General features: G+C 44.3%; 2 non-coding genes across 2 annotated transcripts; both read left to right on the top strand.

Annotated features, from left to right (window-relative positions):
• The first annotated feature begins 368 nt into the window (after positions 1 to 368).
• Positions 369 to 489, top strand: LOC148767576 (U5 spliceosomal RNA). Its single transcript, XR_016034145.1, has one exon. It is a non-coding gene; the product is annotated as a U5 spliceosomal RNA (small nuclear RNA).
• A 1,514-nt stretch (positions 490 to 2,003) lies between these two features.
• Positions 2,004 to 2,163, top strand: LOC148767575 (U1 spliceosomal RNA). Its single transcript, XR_016034132.1, has one exon. It is a non-coding gene; the product is annotated as a U1 spliceosomal RNA (small nuclear RNA).
• Positions 2,164 to 8,802: the final 6,639 nt, after the last annotated feature.

The raw sequence follows: 8,802 nt of genomic DNA, 5'->3' as shown, positions 1-8,802 counted from the left end.
TTGAAAGATTACCTTTATTAATTATCCAAGCTAATAACAAAAGGAGTTTTTTCTTATTATTTTTTAGAGGGGGTTTTTCTTAACTACATTTACTAGATGATGGGGTTATTGCTAATTTTTCCTATTATGATTGATCTAAAGCCAGTGCGCTCTACAATCGAATTACCAAATTGATTAAGTTTAATTAAGAGAATAAGAGTTTAGTTACTTTGTTTCTTGGGTTAAAACTTGAAATTCAGACACAATTAAAATTTGTTAATAGGAAAGAAAGTAAGCATAGATAAGTATCCCACATAGAAAAAAGACCCAACTATGGACTTAGAGCCGAAGAATTAAATAGAACCGCACAATAATTTTAAAATTAACGCAGCTGCGCGGTAAGCACATAGCGAACTATTCTTTCGCCTTTTACTAAAGAATACCGTGTGCTTGCCGCTTTTCAAGTAGCATACGCCTCTTTTTGGAGGGTTTTTTTCCGCTTTAGGAATTAGCCCCATTAATTCTAGTTTAAATATTTTTGTCAAACATCAATTTTCTGCAATTACTAAAGGGAAAATGCAGCCTAAAAACCAGCTCTGACTTATGTATAGTTGTGAAATCCCTCTCCTTTGCCCACCAGTTGGACTACAACAACGCAAAATGTGGGTGTCCTTTGATTGAACTCAATTTGATGTGCATAGTGGTGAGAATTCATAATCTCCCGGTCGGAAACAAGATAGGGTCATTTATCGAACTTTTGAATCCCAAGCAGGCTGACTTAGCCCAATTTGCGCTAGTTAATAAGTGAGGATTGATGCGACCAAAGGACTAACGCTCGCTTTTACGTATGAGAGATTGCTGAACTTTTGTTTCTTATGAGGTTGATCAACCTCTAGATTTGAAATTCACTCTCTTATAAATAGAAGGCTTGGCCATAATTTACAAGAACATTGTTTAGTCGTAGAAAGAGGGGGGAGGGTCACATTGTTCAACTGACCGTAGATGTTGTTGGAGTAAAGGATCGTCAACAAGGGCGTTGTAGATTTTTATCCAAGACTTTGTATCATTTGATCATGCCATGTGAATCGCTAGAAACATGTGGCTAACCGTATAACGAAAGTTTCGTAATTTTTTTTTATTTATCAGACATCAAATTCTGCATATATTAAGAAAAATGCAGCCTCTATATATAGTAAAACCGATTCACCCCCGTTATATATGGTTTCTCAAGCTTAAAGCATATTTTCATTTATGATATATTAATTTCTCAATGCCACATGATAGGAAAGTTTTGTTAGACTAACATTAAGAGGCTTTTCTTGATAGCAATAACATTGTTGTGATCATGATAATATTGTCATATTTGTAAAATTCACGCAGTGCTTCTTTTTGGAGGGTTAATTTCCATTTCGGAAATTTGCCAATCGTTCAAGTTCAAATTTATGATCAAGTTAAATTGATGTCTATTGGAACTTTATTGGCCAAGGATAGATGGATTTGGCACCATTTTAAGGATGGTCGTTTTTCTGTGAAATCATGTTATCACAGTTTGTTATCTAGGGAATTTGCATTCGAAGTGCGTAGAACGGATAATGATGGGTCTGTTAGCGGAGTAGCAAAATGCAAGTGGAAAATGGTTTGGAATCTCTTGGTCCCGCCGAAAATCAAAATTTTTCGTTGGCGCTTTTGCTCAAATATTGTACCAACCAAAGTCGAATTGTTTCGGAGAAAAAATTACCACTGGTCATATTGCCCGTGGTGTGGTGCTGAGGTGGAAGCGGGCTTACATACTTTTATTTTCTGTAGAGGAATGAGAGAGATTTGGCAACGACCCTCGTTTGCCATTATGGATGATATTGCACCTGTGTCGGCATGGGCTTGGTTTGAATTGTTACACCAGAAACCAAAAATAGGAAAGATGCAAAATGCTAAAGAAAGTATGTCACACTTGTCCCACATCGGTAGAGTAAACTATAGATGATGAGAATTGAGTTTTATAAATTGAAGAAATTTCATTAAAAATCTTACTTACCTGGACGGGGTCGATAGGCGATCAATAAGACCTATGGCCTATGCTGGTGACCTCCATTGCACTTTAGAGGGGTGCTAGTGTAAGGTCGGCCCAAGAGGTCGAGCCTGCGTCATAATTTGTGATAGAGGGGCCTGCGTTCGCGCGGCCCCTATCTAATTTTAGTTTCAAAATTAAATTAATTAAAATATTTGTATTTCAAAAAACTTATTAAACCCTGTCCAAGTTTAGTTTAAAATTTAAATTAATTAAAATATTTGTATTTCAAAAGACTTATTAAATATTTCTATGATGACCTTTTAATTATTATTACTCTACAGAAATTGTCTATTGCTTTCATTTTAGGGTAAATTACACTCCTTAGGTATGGTAAAATTACGAAACCCCCTCTTGTTTGAGTAATTACAATAACCCCCTCAACTATAAATTTTCTTACACGTCCACTTTTGCGGTTTCAAATTTAGTGGAATCTTCTTGATTATATAAAATATTATCACTTTTGTACCCGTTTTATCCCATTCGAGCTCCACATTTTGAAGCAAGATGATCATACATGATTATGTTGAATTTAACACCATAAGGGTGGAGGTGTAAGAAGATTCATAGTTGATCGATAAATGTAATTATCCAAACAAGAGGGAGGTTTTTGTAATTTGACTATACCTCAGGGGTGGTTGTAATTTAACCTTCATTTTATTCGATTTATTGTGATTCATATTTCCGAAGCTTTGTAGAGCAGGTCTTGTAAGTGCATAAATATGAAAAAATAGACGAAAATAAAACATACTTTACTCTTTGCTCACTGGGGCGTTTACGGACTTTTGTGTTACCACGGGTAATCAATCGTTCTTGAACTCCACTAAAGTTTACAACAGTTAGGAAGATGAATTTTTTAAATATTTAACTCAATGGTATTAACATAGAATGTTTGAACATATTTGCAAACAAACTCTAAAACATAACATGGTATTATTCCAAGTGATACATACTAAAGCATATACTTAGTCCTAGAGTTGAAGCAAACGAAATCTCATTTATGGAATATATATGTTGGATATTTGATTTTATAAGTCAGATATAATTTATTGTATTTTTACTTTCTTTATACCAATTTTATTTATTTATTTAATCGGCTTTATTATTTGTAGTTAGTGCGTGGTTATCTATAGCTTAGTGGGCAGTGGCAGATCTAATAGACACTTCTACAAAATCAGTGGAATTTGGAGACCATACACGAGTGTTTTTGGCCGGTGGATGTTGGTCGGAATTTAGAGATACCGGTGGGAAGTAGCTCGGCCAGAGACACGTGGACTTGAATAATGCCAAATTTACGGCGTGCTCTTGTTATCACCTGGTCCTTGCGCCTTCTGAATCCGCATATCAACAAAGTAGAGGGGTAATGGCTCGAACAACGGAGTGGACTCTCGTGTGTGGAACTCTATTTGGAATCCTAAGGTACCACCGAAGGTTAAAGTCGTCTTGTGGAGATTGTGCAGTAATATACTTCCTACAAACAAGGAAGTTTTTGGTAGAAAAGTAATTTCTCACCAATATGTGAAAGGTCTCAGCGCTAAGATGAAACGGTTTTGCACACAATTCTGAGTTGTTGTGGTGTGGATGACTGCTGTAAGTCTCTTTAACTTGAATACTTTCACCAATTTGACCGTACCTCTGCATGGAATTGGCCGAATGGCTTGAAGGGAATTGCGGATATCGATATGTATCATGTGGCGATAATTCTAGCATAGGAGACTTGGGATAAACGAGACAAGGAAAATAAAGAAGAAGCGGGTTTGCATTCTTATGATTTGGTGGTTGGTGTAAAAACTATCTGGCAACTTTTCGTTCGGCTCAAATTCACAAGGTCTCTTAACAACATTTTGTTCGCCCGAGCGCATGGCTTCCACTGTTAGTTGGTGCTATAATGATCAATGTGGACGCAGTAGAGAGTGATAAAGTTACCTGCAAAGTACAACCTGTGGAATGTGAGGCGATGTGCCACGGACTTGTTCCCTTAACAACGAACCGTGCGGCCTTAGCTCCTTCTCGCCCCTCACGATAGCTAAGTCAGCCTCTGCCGAATGTGTTGCGAATGCTAAGTGATGGAAACGAAGAGAGAAGTTAAGAAGATAAGAGAGTTTGTAGGAAAGTACTTTTATTACATAAAAGCTTGTTGGATTTCTTGGATGGTTACAAATGAGGACCCTACCTCTATTTATACTATACCACCTCTTCAATGGACGGTGGAGATCTATTTGATCTAATGGTTGGGAGTGGTTCTCTAGAACACTCCAAAGAATTCCAAAAATATCTACAAGGGAGGGTTCTAGAATATTTTCTAGAATCCTCTAAGAATCTCTACCTACCTCTGTACATTTGGGCCAAGTTGGGCCTAACCCTATTTGGGCTAAATCTTGGGCTTCTTAACCTCCCCAACCCAAGGGAAACTAGCAAGGGGTTGGGCCAAAACTAGCGGGCCGTGACATCCTCCCCCGCCTAATCCGGCGACGTCCTCGTTGCCTCGAACAAGTGGAGGCGATCTTGAAATTGCCACCAGTCTTCCTTCGTCTCCTACGTTGCCTCGGACTCGGGTAATCCCTTACATTTGATGAGGTATTGAATACTCGGTGAAACTCCCCTACGTCGCTTCAATTGTCGGCCGAACACTTCCTCGATCTCTTTATCGTATGACTTAGTCATGATGGGTGGTGCTCGGTGCGACTCTCCTCGGCTCGGGTCTTCCTTGTCTTCGTGATAAGGCTTCAACATACTCACATGGAAGACCGGGTGAATTTTCAAAGAACTTGGAAGTTCTAAGCGATACGAAACTTTACCGACCTTGGCGATCACCGGGAATGGTCCTTTGTACCTTCGCACAAGTCCCTTGTGCATTCTCCGCAATGCCTTGAATTGTTGGGGCAATAGTTTCACCATCACTTGGGCCCCAACGTCGAACTCCCGTGGTCGCCGTTTGTCGTCCGCCCATTTCTTCATTCGTCGCCTAGCCTTCTCAAGGCACGCCCGGGCTAAGTCGGCTTGTTCGTCCCACGACTTAGCCATCTTCAATGCTCCGGGACTTATTCCATCGGTTGTCATAGCCAAAGTGTGCGGCGTATGTGGTTGTTGTCCCGCTGCAAGCTCGAATGGACTCCTCCCCGTGGCTTCACTCCGTTGCAAGTTGTAAGAGAACCCTCCCGGCTGTTTATTCTTCTCCACCTTGTCTTGTTGGCACACAAGACAAGTCTTCACGTACGCATCAATACTGTCCCGCATGTGAGGCCAAAAGTAGGCCGTCTCGAGCAACGCCATTGTCCTCCTTTGGCCCGGATGCCCCGCCCACTTGGTGTCGTGGCATTTCTTTATGAGGTCCTTCCTCAAGCTGCACCACTTCGGAGCGAAGAGTCGCTGTCCCTTCGTGTAGAGTAGGCCGTCCTCTACCCAAAATTGTCTCGTCTTCCCCTCCTTGACGAGTCTAATTAGCTCCTTGGCCATGGGATCATGTTCGAGCCCTTCTCGAATCATGTCGGCCAAGTTCCCCCTTGTCGAGCTAATAGCTGCGAGTTCGGCCTTTCTACTTAATGCGTCGGCCACAACATTTGCCTTCCCCGGTTTATACTCCAAAACGTAGTCGAACTCCGCTAGAAAGTCTTGCCACCGTGCATGCTTTGGCGAGAGTTTCTTCTGCGTTTGGAAGTAACTCGTGGCAACGTTGTCGGTCTGGACCACGAACGGTGCTCCTAATAGGTAGTGTCGCCACACTCGAAGGCAATGGATGATGGCGGTCATCTCGTTCTCTTGGACCGTGTAGCGCCGTTTCGTCTCGTTGAGCTTTCGGCTCTTGAAGGCGATCGGATGCCCCTCTTGCATCAAGACCCCTCCAATTGCAAAGTCGGAAGCGTCCGTGTGCAACTCGAACGACTTCCCAAAGTCCGGTAAGGCGAGGACCGGCTCTTGGCTCACAGCTGCCTTTAAGTCCTCGAACGCCCGTTGGCATGAGTCGGATCACTCCCACGTCTTGTTCTTCTTGAGTAAGTCGGCTAGTGGCGCCGCTCGTGCCGAGTACCCCTTTATGAACCGCCGATAGTAATAGATTAAACCAAGGAAAGAGCGTAGTTCGGTTACCTTTGTCGGCGGTTCCCATAGCCTTGATCTTCGCTCCATCCATTTGGAGTCGCCCGTGCCCGATAATGTGCCCCAAGAATTGAACCTCTTCCTTGGCAAACTCGCACTTCTCTTTTTTCACAAAGAGTTCGTTCTCCCGAAGTACTTGGAAGACAGTGCGAAGGTGGTCAGCATGCTCCTCCATGGTATCGCTATAAACGACGATGTCGTCCAAGTAAACCACCACGAACCGATCTAAGTATGGATGTAAGATCTTGTTCATGAGAGTGCAAATGTTGTCGGGGCGTTGGTTAACCCGAACGGCATGACAAGCCACTCGTAAGTGCCGTATCGAGTGATGCACGTTGTCTTGGGCTCGTCCCCTTCGGCAATGCGGACTTGGTAATAGCCCTTTTGCAAGTCCATCTTCATATATATCTTGGCTTTACCAAGTCTATCGAACAAATCGGCTATCAAGGGAATGGGGTACTTATTCTTAACGGTTACCTTGTTTAGCGCCCGGTAGTCCACGCACATCCTCAAGGAGCCATCGTGCTTCTTTTGGAATAACACCGGCGCGCCATAAGGTGCCTTAGATGGTCGGATCTTCCCCGTCTCGACCAACTCGTTAAGTTGTCTTCGGAGCTCCTCAAGCTCCGGCGGTGACATGCGATAGAGAGCCATGGCGGGTGGCTTGGCTCCTGGCTCCAACTCGATGGCATGATCCACCTCCCTCCTAGGTGGGAGCTTGTTGGGTAAATTCGGTGGCATCACGTCTTGGTTGGCCTCCAAGACGGCTTGGATGGTCGGTGGCACGTCCTCCTCTTTGTTGACGGGCGGGCTGTCCTCCTTTAAAGCGGCTAAGAATGTCGGCTCGCCCCGTCGAACTCCCTTTGCAACTTGCATGGCCGACAGTTGCCTTGGTTGCGTACTTTCTTCCTTTCTGGTGTCATTGGTGGCCGGCACCATGCAAGGTGTCCCCTTCTCTAAGATGCAAACCGAATTGAAACAACGCATCGGGATAGCCATTACATTGCGGAAGAAGTCCATGCCTAGCACCACCTTGAAATCATCCATCGGTGCTACCGAGAAATCCACTTGGCCCTTCCAACTGCCTCAGTGTAGCTCCGCATCTCGTGCTACACCGTTGAGTGGTTGTGCCTTAGCGTTGACGGCCTTGAGCCAACCGTCTCGTCTGGTCCACCGTAGGCCAACCCTCTTGGCCTCGTCCTCGGTGATAAAGTTGTGTGTCGCTCCCGTGTCCACCATCATCTTTGCTGGGGTACCATTGATGTGGGCCTCCACGTACATCAGCCTCTTGCTTGATGTTGCCGGCATCGGATTAGCCTTTAAGGCGTTCAGAAGTTGGAGCGATCCCATGTTGCCTAGCCCCTCGTTTGTGCCTTGCTCGGCCTCTTGTTGTAAGAGTGCCGACAATGACCCCATCTTGGGACATTGACTCATCGCGTCCGGCCCCTTGCACACAAAGCATCCTCCCTTAGGCACGAACGACTTCTTCTTCTCTTCAAGTTGTTGGCGTGAGGATGGCTTGTCTCCTCCCCTCGAGGTTGACGCTCGCCGTGGGTCTCGGTTATCTCGATGGTCCCGACCATTATTGTCCCGTCTCTCTCCCCCGCCTTTAGTCGGGTTCCACTTTTCTTTTCGTAACGAATCTCTCGGTTGATACTCGGTTAAAGACTCGGCGGCGGCAATAGCTTTATCGACGGATTTGATGTCTCGTCGGTGGAGTTCTTGCTTGGCCCAGCCTTGTAACCCATCGGTGAAGTGGAAAAGGAGATCCTCCTCGGAAAGGTTGGAAATTTGAAGGGTGAGGGTGGTGAACTCCTTCACGTACTCGCGGATTGAACTTCGTTGCTTGAGTTCCCTCAACTTCCTTCGAGCCTCATAAACGACGTTCTCCGGGTAGAAGTGTCGTTTAAGTTCCCTCTTGAACTCTTCCCAAGTATCGATTCGGCAAATGCCTTTCTCGATATCAGCGTGCTTTCTACGCCACCATAACATAGCCATATCGGAAAGATAAATGGAAGCAGTTGTTACCTTAGTCGTCTCGTCGACTAGACCGATACCCTCGAAATATTGCTCCATCCTCCATAGGAAGTTCTCAAATTCCTTGGCGTCCCTTACGCCGTTGAATCCCGTTGGCTTCGGGCAGTCCACCCTTGGACTCGAAGTAACACTAGCGCTCCCATTAGCGGCGGCCTTTTTGCACAAGGCCAATGTTGGGGATCGTGCATGTATACGCAGCGGAATTTAAAATTTTTAGATCGAACTAGTTTCGATTACATGCAAAACTAATCACATAGTCAACGTACCTTAACGCTTCCGCCATACATATGGTAATTATCGATTTAATTGAAAAACACGTAAAACCGAAAATTACGAAACATGCTTGTTCATCATTCAATAAAATCGAAACACGTAATCACATATTACTCATGTTCGTAAATTAAAAATCATACAAACATTTTAGAATCGAATTACGAAAGTTCCGATTTAATTACCTCTTGTAGCGTGAGATTTCGACGAATTGAAATCCAAACTTGAACACGTACAAGCTGCTTTATACCACTCCTAGGGGCTGCAGGAACACCACCAAAACGGCAGCTGGTCCGAAGGTGAGGCGACGGCGGCGCGTGTGTGTCAGCGGCGGCGGCGCATGGGCGGTGCAGCGG

The sequence above is a fragment of the Erythranthe guttata genome, chromosome 10, assembly GCF_056151865.1.
Source record: "Erythranthe guttata isolate IM_541 chromosome 10, IM_541, whole genome shotgun sequence".
Classification (NCBI taxonomy): domain Eukaryota; kingdom Viridiplantae; phylum Streptophyta; class Magnoliopsida; order Lamiales; family Phrymaceae; genus Erythranthe; species Erythranthe guttata.
Note: the sequence above shows the minus strand (reverse complement) of the source record. Positions and strands in the feature narration are given on the sequence as shown.